The sequence below is a fragment of the Podarcis filfolensis genome (assembly GCF_964270895.1).
Source record: "Podarcis filfolensis genome assembly, chromosome: 7".
NCBI classification, from domain to species: Eukaryota; Metazoa; Chordata; class Lepidosauria; order Squamata; family Lacertidae; genus Podarcis; species Podarcis filfolensis.
Window position 1 is genome coordinate 54419576 of NC_139603.1, and position 17441 is coordinate 54437016.

The following is a 17441-nucleotide window of genomic DNA, read 5'->3' on the forward strand; positions in this document are numbered from 1 at the left end:
ATTAAAGATAATGGGAGGGAGTTTAGATGAGTTTTTATTCTTGCCAAATTCAATGTCCTTCCATCTGCATTACTGCAGGACAGATTCAAAGGCAAACCATGCCTGTGTGGTTTGAAGGAAGTCGAAACTGCTACTCATGCCCTAATGAATTGTCATTATTACAAGGCTATACGTTCTATATTTATAACTCCAATCATGCAGCAAACCCCAAGTAGAACTGCTGATTACTACATAAAAAACTTAATAGAGGACAGGGAACCAGAGATTACCTTAGAAGTGGCTAGATTCTGTGCTGCTGCTATAAAATTAAGTAGACTGGCTTTGAATGAATCTAATGGCCAATGTCTTAATATGTCTTAATATGTTTTAAATTAGCGGTTAAGGTTTTAACTTACAGTATACTGTATATTTTAGCTGTTTTATATCTGCATTATTTATCGTGTATCATCTCATAGAGCTTAATTTTAATCTATTTATATCTGTATGCTCTCTGTTGTTGTATATGTTTGCACTCTGGTCAGTGACCGAAATAAATCGATTCATTCAATCAAATAAGCATTTGCTAATTTAGAAGTTGCAGAGCTCTTTGCTGTGTGTTGAATTCTGGCTGCTTGTTACATTATTGGGAAGATGAAGCCCTCTAGTGGACAAAAGGAGAATTGCCAAGTATTACAGAAAGCTGTGCCTTCCTTTTCCTTACATGTGGTGGGACCCGTGGGGCTGAACGTCAGATCAGATATTGAGGTGAATCAGAGTAATTTGAAGTAATCTTTCATATTATCAGGTTGGGTCATACTGTTAACAAGTTGGACCAGAAAGCGCCCAAAGTTCTGAGCCTCAGTTTTTCCGCTACAAAAAACAGGTACAGCAAATCTTGTTGATTCAACATCACTGGGATTACCATACTTCCTCAGCAGACACACTTCCATGCACCCATTTTTTTATTTTTACTTTTGCTTACATCCGGGATGGGAAAGCTGTGGCCTTCCAAATATCAAATTTCAACAACAGCATGCAATGAATGGGTTCCATTCCTCCCCCCTTGACAAGTAAATGTATCTTGTTTTACAGCTATAATAACCAACTGTGGCTTTTGTTTTCTGAATCACATAACCACATTCCTAGCTACATTAAAAAAATTAAGGAACAAAACTTTATTTTTTTTTATTAAAGATTTTCTTGATTTACAGAAGTATGTGTAATGTCTCTCGTATTTTTTCCATGTAACATTTTTACAAATCAGTTTCATTTGTTGAGACATTAGGGAGAAAAGGGGTGGAGGGGGGAAGATGGGTGGGGTGGAACAAAACTTTAGACCACAGTCATACCCCCAAGCATAGATGCCTTTCATTACAAATATCAATAGAAAAACTAAAACACATTGTGTTGTATTCAACCAAGTCCTACTAGTCCTACTCAGGGTAGATCCAATGAAATTAATGAACCTAAGTTAGTAATGTCTATTAGTAATGTCTATTAACTTCAGTGGGTCCACTCTGAGTGAAATTTATCATTAGCACAGACCTCCTTTCTTTTGTTCTCTAATTGTCCCATCACCCAGGTGATGACCTCAACACAGGAAGCTAGCTTGGCTTATATTTTAACACTTTCTGGGTCCAGGGGTTAGAAAGATCTCATATAAAGCTTAATTCCCCTCCCCAAATAAACCTCATAACAATATGTATTGCCTATAATTAGAAATTAAAGTGTTTACCTGTCTACTTTCTGAATGTAATAGTGATCACTTCTTTCCCCCAAAGTCCACCCCCCTTCCCAATAAACTACTCTGCCATGCTTTGGGAAGATTAGGTTAGAAATGAGATTTAAAGATTAGCCACTGGTATTCCACTGAGAAAACAATTGAATTTAAGACTCCTTCAGCTGTAAAGCCAGATGGATCAAAGAGCTGATGGGAATATTGGAATAAAAGATTTGTCACAAACCAAGTTAGGAATTTAAAGTGGTTTCTAGTGTATTTTTTAAAACCAGGTCTTAAGGCTTTAAAATATTCCCCTGCAAAGCAGTCATTATTTTTAACCTTTAAACAACTCTGAACCTCTGACTCAGTATCCTTAATCAGATGTGCCTCATAGGCAGTTTCTCATTAAAATACAAAAATAATTGAGCTTCTCTCCACCCCCGCCCCCCGCATCCAAATTATAACACGTTTGTCTGGCCACCAAAGGCAATAGATGCCTTCCCTAGCAAGGCTCACTGTACTGAAAGTAAACTGCACAGTATCAGATTTGGCTGAAATCTAGAGAATCTTGATGTTGCAGAGACTGTGTTTAGATTACCCACAAGAGTCTTTCCAGCCCCACGATTCCAGTAGGATCTTGCAACATGACCATTGCTCAGGAGTAAGTATGAAGATGCCTTTTACGTGTCAGAGATCAGTAATAAATAACACTTGTTTGGGGAGGAGGAATGGATTCATGGCGATGAAAAAGAAATGGCTTTTATCTCTATACTGCTTTATTTGTTAATGGCATTAGGACAAATTCCACAGACAAAAAAAAAAATAAGTTTGGTGTAATTAGAATAAACCCAATAGAATTCAGAATTCAGCACAGCAAGCCAAGGAAATGCTGAAATGATAAATTTCTGTTTTAACCTAATTGGGAATTACATTTATTTCAGTTTCAGAGCCATTCTTTAACTCAACAGCTGGGATAGGGAAGGCCTACTCTGCTTGAAAGATAACACTGAGGCTGCCTTACTGGAAAAAAGAAGAGGTAAATATCAGTAGCATAAGGGCTGCAATCTGCTTCTTGCTTCCATCCTCCCTTTTTAATAGAACACTTGTAACAAACGTCCTCTCTCTCTCCTTCATTACAAGCTACTGGTTGATGTGACCAAACTACTCTCTGAGGACATCAAAGTTAGTATCTAGCTTTTCCGTGCCCAGAGGTGAAAGTAACGCAGGAGTGGAGAGAGGACAGTAAAAGGAGAGGAATCTGCCTGATGCATCTCCTGGCACACTGTACAGTCTGGTAGACCTTAGTAGAGCAGTGATTAAAGGCATGTGATTTCATGGGAGGGAACTGCAGCATTAACACCCCGGCAGAGTCTTGTTTCCCCCATAGCTGCAGCCTTGGATTCAAGCAGATGAATTAGAGACAGATCCCACCCACTCAAAAAACCCACTGTTATTTTTATACCACACAAGCAAACCAGCATTTCAATTTAGCTCAACCTCTTGTGTGTGAATAAGGCTGTGCTAATTTATTTACATTTAATAATACACTCTGCAATCTTATTAAAACGAGGCTTTGCCTCATCATAATAGAAATAAAAAAGGAAAGTGGCTGTGGTATCTGCTGCAAAGGGAGGCAGGAACTCTGTAGGAAACAATGGTAATTGTTTTGAGTAAGTGCAAGTCGCAAAATGTAACTGGCATGGTTCAGTGAGTATTTCCACCTGCAACCTTGAGATATGCAAGAATGTCGCATTTGAACATTAAAGCGGCAATGCACATACATTATTTGGGAATAATTCTCATTGAGTTCAACAGAGCTTGCTTCATAGTAAACATACACTGAATTGGGCTGCAAGGCCAGGATAATACATAGAAAGGAGTAAGTTGAATTGTGTAAGTTTCCAGCAGCTGGTATTCAAAAGCATAGCTGTCATGGTTAGTAGCCAATGATAGCCTTTTCTCCACGAATTTGTTCAATCCTCTTTTAAAGTTATTCAACTTGGTAGCCCTTCGTGCCTCCTGTGGAAGTGAGTTCCATAGTTTAACAATGCACTTCATTGGATGTCCATGAGTTTCAGTGCTATGAGAGAGGGGAGGAAATCTTCTTTCTCCATGCCATGCATAATTTCATAGATTTCTATAATGCTGCTTCTAAGTAAACATGTAAGGACCACCTTGCATGTTTCTGTACTTAGTCTGCAACCCTATGCACATTTACTTAGGAGTAAGTCCCTTGAACTTAATGGGCCTGAGTAGACATAGATAGAATTATGCTGTTAATAATGTAGATGACTAAGTCAGAGGACTGCGGTCATCACAGAAATTATAGCTTCCTAATGAAAGCATTATCATCACAGACATGTAGTTGGAAATAATCTAAATCCACTATGATACAAAAGCCTACAGTTATGAAATGCAAATTATGCAATAAAGTCAGGGAGCAAAGGCGAGCCATTCCTGTAAATTTCTAAAATCCCAAACATTATTCTGGCACACAAGTATTTATGCTATTTTAGGTTACCATTATTCATTCATTCAACTAAATGACATTAATCTGACAGCTTTATGTCATTCTCCTGTCTATCAGGAGAAGAAGTGAACTTTGCCAGTTGTGATCAAAGTGTGAGGTGGAGAGGAGATTAGTATGACTGCATCAGCAGTGTTTCATAGGAAGTAAGAGTATCCTTAGAAAGTCAAACTGAAGTCTCTTGGGACTTCAGGGGTAGGAAAACATTTTTGCCACGGGGAGCAATCTTTATTCCCCACCATGGGCCAACTTTGACAGGTGCTTGCAGAGAGCATTGCTAGAGTGTTTGGTTCATGGCAGTTGCTCAAGTTTTCTCAATCCCGGCATCTCAGACTTCAAGATGGATATTACATTTCATTGTGTTTGACAATATTCCTTGCCCTCTTGTCAAGTGGGTGTGAGATCAAGATGCCTTTTCACTTAGAATGCAGATTTCAGTATTCAAAGGAGAAATTTGAGACATACATGGGCCGAGCCAGGCTTCGTACATGGAGCACAAAATAGGTCCTTGAATATGCATATATTTTGTCTATGTAGGGATGTGGCTTGCGCTGTGGTATAAACCACTGAGCCTCTCGGGCTTGCCGATCGGAAGGTTGGCGGTTCAAATCCCCGCGATGGGGTGAACTCCCATTGCTCAGTCCCAGTTCCTGCCAACCTAGCAGTTCGAACACACACCAGTGCAAGTAGATAAATAGGTAGTGCTGCGATGGGAAAGTCAACAGCGTTTCCTTGCGCTCTGGTTTCTGTTGCGGTGTTCCATTGCGTGGACAGGCGGAGTCCCCAGATCCCGCGCGGTCCCCCCGTCATGTGGAATAACGACTCAAGACAACGTGCTATGGGATTAAATTGGCCACAACTTTATTAAATTTCAAATGTGGGTAGACCTTGGCTCAGGCATTGGGCGTTCTCCCTCCCCAGTCCCCAGCCGGGGACCTAGGGAGCATCAGGGTTATCCAGTGTGTGTGGGGGGGATGGGCCGGCTCTGGAGAACATATGTTCAAGCAGAGATAGCCGCCCCCGTAACGCCGCCGCCGCAGGGGAGAGCAATGACGACCTTTCGGCGTACGGTCAAAGCCTCCCTTCAGAAAACCCCTTTAACGGGGAACCCTGGTATCGCCGCCGCAAAGAGGAAGATGGACAAAAGGATTCCGCCCAAGGCCTGATACCGCCAAAGTTGTGACGTTTTGCTACGGGAAAGGCGAAACCTGCCAATGCAGGGAAATTCCTTTCCGGCCCTTTAACAGCGACCTTAACGTAGCAGCGCCCGCATACCTGTGGAGAAAAGTTAACCTGCAAAACCTGTGAAGAAAAATTAACCTGTAAAATAAGACATTAACTGAGGGTGGGTAGGGTGGGAGAAGCTCTGGAGCCAAGTGAGGATTCCCAGGTAAGATCCTCCCTCTATTGTGTGGGCAGGTAATCCCTCCCCTACCTGGCCTGGTCTCCTTGGCAACGCTTCCCCCAGGTGGGATTGGACGACTGACTGAGGTAGGCGGAGACCTCCAGGCATCCCACCTGAGGGAAGGCAAAGCCAAGCCTGTGTTGTTGGAGCCGCTCCAGATCTAGGGGCTGCACGCGTCCACGCAAAGGGCGCCCCCAGTTTTAAGCAGGGAGCGGTCATTGTGCCAGAAGCGGTTTAGTCATGCTAGCCACATGACCCAGAAAGCTGTCAGTGGACAAATGCTGGCTCCCTCGGCCTGAAAGCGAGATGAGCGCCGCAACCCCAGAGTTGCCTTTGACTGGACTTAACCGTCCAAGGGTCCTTTACCTTTTTACCTTTTATTTGGTCTATGCCCTTTTTATTTTTGGGTTCAATTGTTCTTCACTGTCTGGACAGCCCATCCTGCTTCCCTGTTACTACAAAGAAAGTGTGAACTACTGGAAAAGCTTTAAAAAGCAATGCCAGAAAACAGTAACCCATTATCTGTCCTCATGTTGGAAGGTATGCCATGGTTAACAAATATATTTTATCCCAGTGTTCACTAATTCTTTGGATGTTATTGTACTATCCAAGTAACAGGAATAGTAGACAATATTTGTCATGGATGATCTGTTGTAATAGAGAGCTCTACTGGGTCTAGTCAGTGCTAAGTATAGACTTGGCAGCTGACCACCCAGGTCTGCAGGTCTTCTTTCATAGACAACCTGGAATGTGTTGTGAGGTAGAGTCTTGCTCTTTCATTCCAATATTTTCCCTTCACAGATCTCTTTTCATTTTCCTTTACTAGGCTTCAGTATATTCTTCTAGCTGAACATAAGGTATCATTTTTATTTTAATGCACGACAACAACTTTCATGTCAAAGTTTCATGTAAACCAGTGCCTGGATTGTGAATACAACCTAGCTATCAGGGAGAGTTTATACTATAATATTTACTTCTGATGTCTACAATTGTATGAGATGTCACCTTAAATCTGAAGTATTCAGTCAAGACTTCATTACCACTTCAGTGAGAACTTGGCTTCTGTCTCACCTATATTTTCTTAAAAAACATTTTCCTCCCTTTGAAAATAAACATAGGCGTTGAGGTGGTATTAAAATTTATATCAGTCCAATATATCAGTGTTCTATAGGTACAGTATTATAGCATTACAAACCAACTTGCAATGATAATGTCAAACAATCAAATTAAACCAAAGGACTTACTTCAGCCAGATAATTATGTGTCACTTGATTTGCCATAATCCAGTGGGACATTCTGCAAGCCCAGAATTAAGCGAAATGGCATTTTTAAAAGAGCACTGTAAAAGTCTTGTTCTTTAAGATGTCAGTTTAAACAGTTCCATTTTAATTGCATTTTCATCAAAATTCAGAGCACGTAGCTGGTTTTTGTCATAATATTATTACGTAATTGAACATTTTAATTTGTATCTGGAATGTATCCTATTGTTGACTGTTTATAACTGAAAGAAAATAGGTTAAAAAAACACTTAGCTTCATAAAATATTGGTATTTTGGGCAAAGCTTATTTAAAAGTATTTACCTGCCTTCAATATTAAATAGAAGAATGCTGCAGGAAAATTACCTTGCTGAATTACAGTAATCTTTTGCAACCAGCAGAGGTCCTGCTCCATCTTTTACAAAATGTGAGTACTTTTGAACACTAACCATATTCTTAAAAAAGAAAAAGATATCCTTGATCTAATTCACAGCTCATGTAAGTTTCACAAAACTTAAACCATTGTTAGTCATCTGGTGTCTTAATATATCATCATATAGAAAGTAATAGGCTCAAAACCCAATCTAAACTGATAACATAAAATACCATTCACCTGAGATTCATCAAAACACAAAAAGTGTCTTCTTTTTCTTCTTTGGCGATCACTCGTAGCCGAGTAAGATTGTCTTCCATAAAGATGGTTTTAACAATGAGTCCGTAAGTGACGTCCTTCCACAGTGGGGACATTGGTTTCTGGGTGGGAATTGATCACGGTGTGGATTTCCCAAGCGTGCCTTCCTCTTAGCACGTTTCTCCCTTGCATCCTGAGTTTGAGTGTCTTCAAAGCCCATGACACCTTTGGTAAAGGCTGTTCTCCAATTGGAGCACTCGCTGGCAAGTGTTTCCCAATTGTTGGTGTTTATACTACATTATTAAAAAGTTGCCTTAAGACAGTCTTTAAACCTCTTTTGTTGACCACCAGCATTATGCTTTCCATTTTTAAGTTCGGAATAGAGTAGTTGCTTTGGAAGATGATAATCAGGCATCCGCACAACGTGACCAGTCCTACGAAGTTGATGTTGAAGAATCATTACTTCAACACTTGTGATCTTTGTTTCTTCCAGTACACTGGTATTAGTTTGCCTGTCTTCCCAAGTAGTGTGTAAAATTTTTAAAGTATAGCCATTCCTATTCAGAGATAGCCTTGCCACAGTTGTGTTCCTTCTGGGGTAGTTTGTCCACCTTTGATCCCCACCCTGCACTCAGCTCTCACATGTGACTCCTAGAAGCTGTCAGTGGGCAACAGCAACCACACCCCAGGAATGGCCAACTAAACAAGGTGATGCGTAGCTCTGGGGGATTTTCTGCCTGACATGACTGGCGCTGCTGTCAAAGCCCAGGCTGACCTCTGGAACATCCAAGAGAGGCAGTCCTTGAGGTATTGAGGTCCAAAGCCATTTATGGCTTCAGAGATCTAAAGTAGCACTTTGAATTGGGCCCAGAAACTAACCGGCAGCCAGTGCAGTCAGGTCAAGACTGGAGTTATATGCTCAAACCATATTGTTCTGGTGAGAAACCTTGCTGCTGAATTCTGCACCAGCTAAAGTTTCCAAACCATCTTAAAAGGCAGATCCATGTATAATACATCACAGTGAACTATCCTAGAGGTTACCAGAGCATAGATGACAGAAAGTCCTGAACCCCTGGTCTACCTGGCAGCAAGTCAGTATGCCAAGTCCACAGTCTGAGAGCAGATCCACACAAGTGTAGTTCAAAGTCCAAAGACCAGGAAACAAGATTCTGGGCCAATCCAAGTAGTTAATCCAAAGCTCAACAGTCAGGTTACAGTCCAGAGTCAACCCAAAGCACAGTCCCATGGAGGTCCAGGAGCAGCCAAGTCAAGGTCCATCAACATGAGTAGATGAGCAGACATAGCACCTAAGCTCTGGTGTCCATTCACAATTTGCATGCCGATTGCAGCATCTGGGCTTGACAAGGTTATGCGACCCTCACCTGTTCAAAGCCTACTCCAGCTGAGGAATCACACCCCTCCTCCCAGAGCTGGCGAGCCTCACCAGGCCAGCTAGGGAGATGGGTTGTGGGCCCTTGCCTGCCTCAGCCTTCTGGAGCGTCCCTCCTGCAGCTCCCTACGCCTCAGAGCCTGCCATGTTCATGGAGATGGGGCCCTTCTGGCTCTGGTGATGGGTCCTGCTGCTCTGCTTCCTGTGCATTGACCTCCACCCCCTCATCATCCTCCATCAGCCCATGAGTACTTCCTACACCAACCTCTCCTTCCCCACCCCCAGCTTGCCCTATTCGCTTTCAAGTAGTTCAACTGAAGTTAAAGGACATTTTCACAAATAAATAGTGTTAGGGAAAGTGATTGGAATTAGAGAAAGACTGGGTTTTAACTCTTCAAGAGGATAGATTTGCTTGAATGGAACAATGCAATGGATGCAAGCCCTGTTTCACCACTAATGAACTATATATTGGATCGATACGTGGCTCTGTCCTGTATCTTAGACCTTATTTATTTGTCATTTGGAAGAGAATTTCACACACTGTAAATGCAATGTGGCACTTGGCATGGGTCCCAATGCAGCTTACGATGCAGTTTTTTAAGCTTGACATATCTTGTACATTATAAGGCCCTCTGCTCCATTACTTTAAGCTGGCTTTAAGCTGGAGTGGAGAATTCCTGTAGACAAATGAGCTTCAGCACTAAACATTCATGCAACTATGTACAATATTAACTGATTTCTATTATTTCCTATTCACCTAACACAAGAAAAAGGTTAAATATTGAGGGCCCAGGATAACCACAGGGGTTGCATCTGGGGGCAGGGGTGCAAGGGCTCCACAAATTTTCAAGGAGGGGGCCGGGCTGTGGCAGCCATGTGCACACATTGCGCGGTCCCAGCCCCTTCAATCACAAGGGCAAGCAGGTGAACTTGACTAGCTAAATGAGTGTGCCAGCATCAGGAATTGAGTGGGATACTGTACATAACTAATAAGGGTCACAGAGGACCAAACATCAAGGTGGAGGTGGTGTGTCAGATGATGAGCTAATGGGCAAAAAGGAAAGCACCCTACTGAAATAATTGACAACCCTTTTGAGTTTCTGGGAATAGTTGTGTCTAGAGTTGTTGGCCAGCTCCCCACACACGCACACCTTTTTTCCCTTTGCAGTCTAGGTTATTTTTGGAATATGAAATTGCCTTAAACTCACAGGTGAAGCATCAATCAATTGTTAAACATTTCTTTACTATTGTGCCACTTTCCCACCTATATGGGGGGAAATGTGATCATACATCACTGGCTTCTTGGAAGAATGATTTCCAATTTTAAAAAAAATAAATTCTGAAATAAAAAATTGCTGCCCTCTGATAGACTTTATCGTACTTGAGTATAGTAATGCTTCTTCAGGTCTGGCTGGGTTTAGAAATTGATTGGTGTCCAGCTTGTTCACTTTGAACTGCCAACACAGGTCTTTTGTCTTTTTCCAGCATTTAATCTCTGCTTTGCTGATGCCAGAGTTCAGGTTATTTTGTTCCCTGTGTCTGAGTTTTTCTCTTCCTCTCTTTCAGAAGCTATAGACCATCAATTCTTATCCGACATTTTAAGGTCAAAGCAGTGCTCTTTCATTAACAATGCAGCATAGTAAAATATTCTGATGTAGAGATCTGATGAATGACTTGCACCATGAAGCAAGGAAAATATTTCAGACTCTTCCTTACATTGAAAAGGTGTCTGTGTGTGGGTGTGCAGGTGGGGGGAAGCTTGTGTGTATGTTTGCTGGCAAAGACAGACTGTAGTGTAAGAATGGCATAACAATTCCCAGTAACTCCCCCACAATGTATTCAGTGTTTGTTGAGTTAAGATAGTAAGGTGGGAAAGAGGTGAGTGATATTAAAAAACAAACACCCCCCCACTTTTGTCCAAATACAGAGAGGAAGGTAAGAGAACCCATAAATTAATATTGGACCTTAACCTCTGTTGTGGGGAAGCCTGTGAGTCACTGTTAGCATGTCCTGAGGCATATTTTCTATGTACCGTAAGTGACAGAGGCTGTGTAGACACATCACATATTTGAAGCACATTTGGCCCCCAGAGAATCTTTTACCCCTATGCAGAGCTACAAACTACAGTTCTCTTTTTTTTGGGGGGGTGCACTTTAAATGTATGGTGTATATAAAGGTAAAAGATAAAGGACCCCTGGATGGTTAAGTCCAGTCAAAGGCGACTATGGGGTTGCGGCGCTCATCTCGCTTTCAGGCTGAGGGAGCCGGCGTTTCTGGGTCATGTGGCCAGCAGGACTAAATCGCTTCTGGTGCAACGGTACACTGTGACAGAAACCAGAGCACACAGAAATGCCGTTTACCTTCCCGCCACAGCGGTACCTATTTACCTACTTGCACTGGCGTGCTTTCAAACTTCTAGGTTGGCAGGAGCTGAGACAGAGCAACGGGAGCTCACCCTGTCGTGGGGATTCAAACCACTGACCTTCTGATCAGCAAGCCCAAGAGGCTCAGTGGTTTGGACCACAGCTCCACCCACGTCCCTGGCATATATGCAGCCACACTAGGTACTGCTTATGACTTTTTCAAAGCAAGATTGCTATGATGACAACTGCAAGGCTCTGGTCCAACATAAAGAATGTGCTGGAGTTCCCTGGTGAGAAGAGAGGAATAACTACTTGGGACCTCATGTAGCACTGCCAGGCTGCAACCCAGAGATCACTCTGTACCTTTAAAGCAGCGGTCATCCAGAGGTTGTTTGACCACTTGTCCCTGTCTATTGGGCATCCTTCCTGGGGCTGATAGGAGCAACTTCTGGAGGTTTTCAGGGTAGTCACCATTACTTTATATCTACTGCTCTCCCACTTTTCTTTTGGTATACTCCAGTTGCTTGGGAAAGGAATATGTTTGGAACCTGAATCTGCAACTGTGATAAATTCAAGCATATCAGGCTTTTCTCAAAGGCAAAGAAGTATGAGACTGGACTTCCACAGTGCAGGTGCCCTTCATGCAGAGAGTTTGCTTCAGTGCATCAGACTATCTATTAGTTATAACTATCACACTTTATTTTGTGGCCATCACATGTTGTTTTTAGAAACATGGTCCTTTTTTAAATGTGCTCCCAGGTTCCTAAGTCGTTGGATCCAACTGTATAGGTGTGATGAAGCATTTTAGACTGCAGCTTAATTTTCATGTCCGAGAGAGTGTCCACTGTCCTGGTTTACATAGACTGTGTGATTTGATTCATGTTCACCTTCTTTGCCATCTCATTCTTGGATTGGAGCCTTGTTTGAATATGTCCAGTTCAATAAGTTGGGGCTTCCATAGAACTACAATAAATACAACGTTTGCACTTAAAATTGCAAGCAAATATGCTGTCAGTCAGGCATGTATCAGCTCTTTTTTAATTTATGTTACTGGTATGGAGCCAAATTTCCCAATACATGGTCAGCAGGACCCTAGGGCACCATCCCTAACATCCATATCTTAGAGCCTGTCGCTTTTACTTGCAAAACTCAGTGTATCCATGAAATCTCACTTCATGTAGAAAGAAAACTGATAAAAGTCCTACCAAAAAAATGCTTTCCTTTAATGTTTTCTGGATATACACTGATTTTTTTCTACAATTTTTACAAATTCCTTTCTGAAAATAATCTTAAGGAAGATTCCCCATGACAGCCACTGAATGAATATACAGATTCCTGCATTGCAGGGGGTTGGACTAGATAACCCTTGGGGTCCCTTCCAACTCTGCAATTTATGATTCTAAGCACAAGTCAGTAGAGTAAATCATATTAGATGAATGCTTAAATTTATTTACTCAGTCATATTGTGCCAATAAACATGCTAAGGATATCCACCTTTCTAAGAAAACAAGAAGTGTTGTTTCTGCAAGTAAAGAACTTTCAAGTAAGCATGCAGGGGGAATTAACTCTCAAGAACAGCATCTTCTCATTTCCTGTTGTATCACGTTGTGTGCCACTTGAGACAGTGACTTTAAAAAGAGGGGGGAAGAAAGCCGAAGCCATTTGTTCTTTGGAGGGCTTCCCTTTGGTAAAGCCGAGAGAGAGAAACAACAAAGAAGAGATATCAAGTGAGGAAGAACATCCTTTGCTCTTATTGGGAATGTGGCAAACCAAACCAAGCATCAATGGAAGCAAGTGAATGAAATCAACGCTAGCCCAAAATTCAAGTAAGCTTCTTCTTCCTAGTCATTGCAAACAGGCTACGAGACCACATGGCAGTTGCTTTGTTGGCCCCCATCTGTACCCTGAGTGCAGGTGCTAACCCAATAAATGACCAAGAGACAAAATAGACATAGGTGGGGTTGGCAATGCTGGCCAAAGAACTTCTGACCTGAAGCATAGCGGCCGTGGGGGCTTCGGCCCCCAAAATAACATATATGAGGGGGCTGGGCCCCCACAACGTTGATGGGCATTCCCATTCAAATGGTGTGTGTGAACTACATCATGTGATCGATTGTGCCGGGCTTACCTGGGCCCCCACAATATTTCATTCAAGTTGGCACTCCTGACCTGAAGTCTGCCCTAGTGGGAGCTTCTAATCTGAAGGAGGGTGGGCTGAGAAAGTTTTCCTCCTCCTGAGGAAAGGAGTCAAAAATGACAGTCAGAGGCCACCTCCATGAGGTCTTGCTGGGTTGTGAGGCATAGTGCTCACTGCAATCACATGAGCAGGGAGGCCATGGAGATATCGTGACATCCCATAAGTCAGCTGGAAGGCATAAATGAGCTTGCTGGGCCACAATTATATTGCATTGCAGGATTGTGCATGTGGGTGGGTGCACTCTTAAATTCAATATGTGAAAAACGTTTTTCAAGTTCTAATCCCTATTATTTGGGTGAAAGTTTTTTACTTCTTGATTACTGGTTGAGGGTGGAAACAGTGCAAAATTGAGACCCAAGACCTTGCAGGCATAATGAAAATGGCTATTTGCTTAGAGAAGTGCTGAGCAGGATTGCCCACTGGCCAGGAAAGGGAAGGGAGAAAAACCAGCTGAGCCTGCTCCTGCTCTTTTTACAACAGCCTGATATGCAGAAATCAGCAGCTGAAGCTGCATATGGCATGGAGCAAAACATCCTGCTAATTGCAGCAGTTCAAGCTGTGGTTAAAGAGCACAGCGTCAGGGGCCAGTTCAAAACTTGGCAGCCCTCTCACTGTGATCAGTTCCAGATGGGAGTAGTATATGTAGACTACCTCTGATGAACCACTGCACCTTGTCTGTCTGTCTGTCTGTCTGTCTGTCTGTCTGTCTGTCTGTATTTCCAACCACATGGCCTTAAGAAGGTCTATGTTACATTGAAGTGACAAGGGAAGGTACGTTACATTGTCATTTGGAATATGTCCCTCTAGCACAATGGCACAATGGCTTGAATTAAATAAATATGAAGGAAAATGTGGAATTTTATTTGGGTGTAAAATATTGCATAAAAATCGACATGTCTGAGAGTTCTCCCTAGATAAGACATTATGATTGGATCCAATGGCAGTTTTCAACCAATGCTAATTTGGTGTTTTATGGGTCTCATTGTCTTCAGTCCATACACCATGTATTATTGAGCAATCTTACTAAATAAAATTCACTAAAATCAGTTAGATATGCTCTGAGTAGCTCTGTATCATGCATGCCATCATCCATTGGCTGATACACTGACAACAGTTAATGTCTTACACACATGGAACAAGAAATGATGCATTATTTTCTGACAACTCTCTTGAAAATATTTCACCCTGATGTAGCATCCATACCATGTTTGTAGTATTTGGGAATAGAATGTGTTGTACTGATGGAAGTTTTCCCTGTAATAGACAGGCTGACAGGAAGTTGGGCTACATTCTGTGCTGTAAAGGATTATATTTGTTCTGGACACAGGAAGAGATCAAAAACACGTTTTCATTTTCCACATCATATGAACAAAAACACAGAGGTCTTGAACTCTCTGCACCTAGATAAACGAAGTCACAAAAGATTGCTTTTTCTTCCTTACACATTCCTCAGGCAGCTCATTTTGTTCAACATTACGCTGGGGAGAAGAAACTGCATCTTCACACAAGGTTGGCTTTTTTGTTTGCTTTTCTGTTTCACTGGGTAATATCCAAATGATAACTCTACTAGACAGAATATGCACAGATACACAGAGAGAGTGAGAGGAGGGGGAAATCCTGCTTGTCGGAACTCCCTCATTTATCACAGTTGAATTAGCCACTGTCGTGCATGTGAGGTCTGCTTGAGAAACAAATATGGAGTTAGATCTGGGGTCAGAAAATAGTATCTTTTTGCTTTCTATCTGATTTTTTCAGAAAATGAGGCCACATTTACAGATGACATTGCCAGATCATATGCAGGTCTGCTCCTGAGTGGGTCTACTTCTGCAAATAAGCTGCTGGGCCATAGGGAGACTGCCTCTTCCTGTACACCCTGCCTGGCGTTCTATGGCAAAAGACCTCCTAGTTGTGCTGCGAGCTCCTCCGATTTCCCTTGCATCCATCATTAGTAATGCTTTCTGTACTGTTAATGTGGAATTTATCACCATCTGAGATATGCTGTGGTCCCAGAATCTGCTCTTTCAGGTGCATGCTTAAGACTTCATTTGCCAGATTGCTAATTATTGTCCTCTGATAATCTTGTGGTGCTACTGTAGTGTTAGTTTAACTGTACTTTTCTAATACAGTTGAGAGCCATTGTGGTGTAGTGGTTAAGAGCGGTAGACTCATAATATAAGGAACCGGGTTTGCGTCTCCGCTCCTCCACATGCAGCTGCTTGGGCTAGTCACACTTCTCTGAAGTCTCTCAGCCCCACTCACCTCACAGAGTGTTTGTTGTGGGGGAGGAAGGGAAAGGAGAATGTTAGCCACTTTGAGACTCCTTCGGGTAGTGACAAAGCGGGATATCAAATCCAAACTCTTCTAGTATATATTTTGTATTTATCTTTGGTTATCTGTATAACACTTTGATATTTTATAATGTGAACAGTTTGTGCATCTTTTAAAATATAGCAAAAATCAATCGGAGGAGAAAACGGGGCCCATCTGCAGATGACTGTGAAGTCTTTCCCATGGCATCACTTTTCCCTCAGTTTGCCTTCTGTATAAAAAGTGAGCCTTTCTCAGATGAAACACCAGGGGCCAAGCAGCCAGCACTGGAAGCATACTTCAGCCATGAACACCTTTGCACTTTTGGACCACCAGCACTACACTACATTTTCTATCAGAAGCAGAGAGTCAGTGGTGATAGTGGTGAGCCACAATGCTAGCTTCCCAGCAAATGGGTTACTGTTGCATACCAGGAAGGAGACGAGGAGCCCTCTTCATTCAAAAAGACCATAGGTCTGCTGCCATCAAGTCCACTTTTGGCCAAATAACCTGACTACAGATTATGCCGGCACTACTTGTCTTACAATGAGGGTTGTACAGATTGCTATAAAAGTCCAGAAGCGGGAGGCGGGAAAGAAGTGTTGGATGTCTGTGTTACACACAACAAAATTTAATTTACTCACATGTTCTTCTTCCAGCAGAGGAGTCCTAGCCAGACTCTCCCCAGGACACAAAATATACAGAGGTGTGTGGCTGTTTCAGAGAGGAAATTATCCATGGGGGAGCCCCCATCCTGTACTTTAAATATGCCATTCTTCCCCTTTATGGGGATTTGACAGCTGCCCAATCACAACACATGGTTCTGCAATTGTCCTCTTGCCTTACAGGGAAATCCTATGTGCATATATGTGGGTCCCATTGAATTCAGTGGGGTCTTCCTTTGAATAGATGTACAGGGTTGCGGTGTTATTCCCTTATTCCTTCTGTTATATATCCCTTCTTACATGTTTGTGAGGTCTGAACTGAAGCCTCAAATCAATTTTTACTGATAAACTGAAATGCCAAGTAACTTTTGATGTGAATCAAAAGTCTAATCCCAAAGAAATACCATTTTTTAATCTTTTAAAGACCTGAAGGCTAAGTATGGAAAAATTTTAACACCAGGGTTTAATAGTTGCTGGGAATTGCATTTCTGTGCCAAGAAACTTCATTCAATAAGTTTAACATGCTAGCAAAAGGCCATGACAATTGCATTATAATGTACCTAAATACACACATAGTAATAACAAAACAAACAGAGATAATATAAAAGAAAAGCAGAAGTATCATCAGCTAAACCCACCAGATTAAACCTGAGTCTCCACAACAATTTACAGCAATATTATCTAACTCTGTCGTTCTAATCTTTTTTGAAGCCTGTTCAAAAAGAGCTATTTTATGTGTGCCAAGAAACTACTTCCCAGAACACTGCAAGGCATTTTAAAATGCTAGCAATTGTTGAGTATTTCTCATATTTTGTGACAGATGTTGACATTATGTCCACAGAAAGGTAATTGTTGAGAACCAACTGCAGTCCTGTGAGCTTGATCCATTTTGTGAGAAACTGAAGAAGGGATTTACAATCAATGTGTTAAGAGTTCTCAGAAGTTATTGGCAGCTGCTGGTGACATAACAATGATTTGACTTAGCCTCTGGAATGTTTCC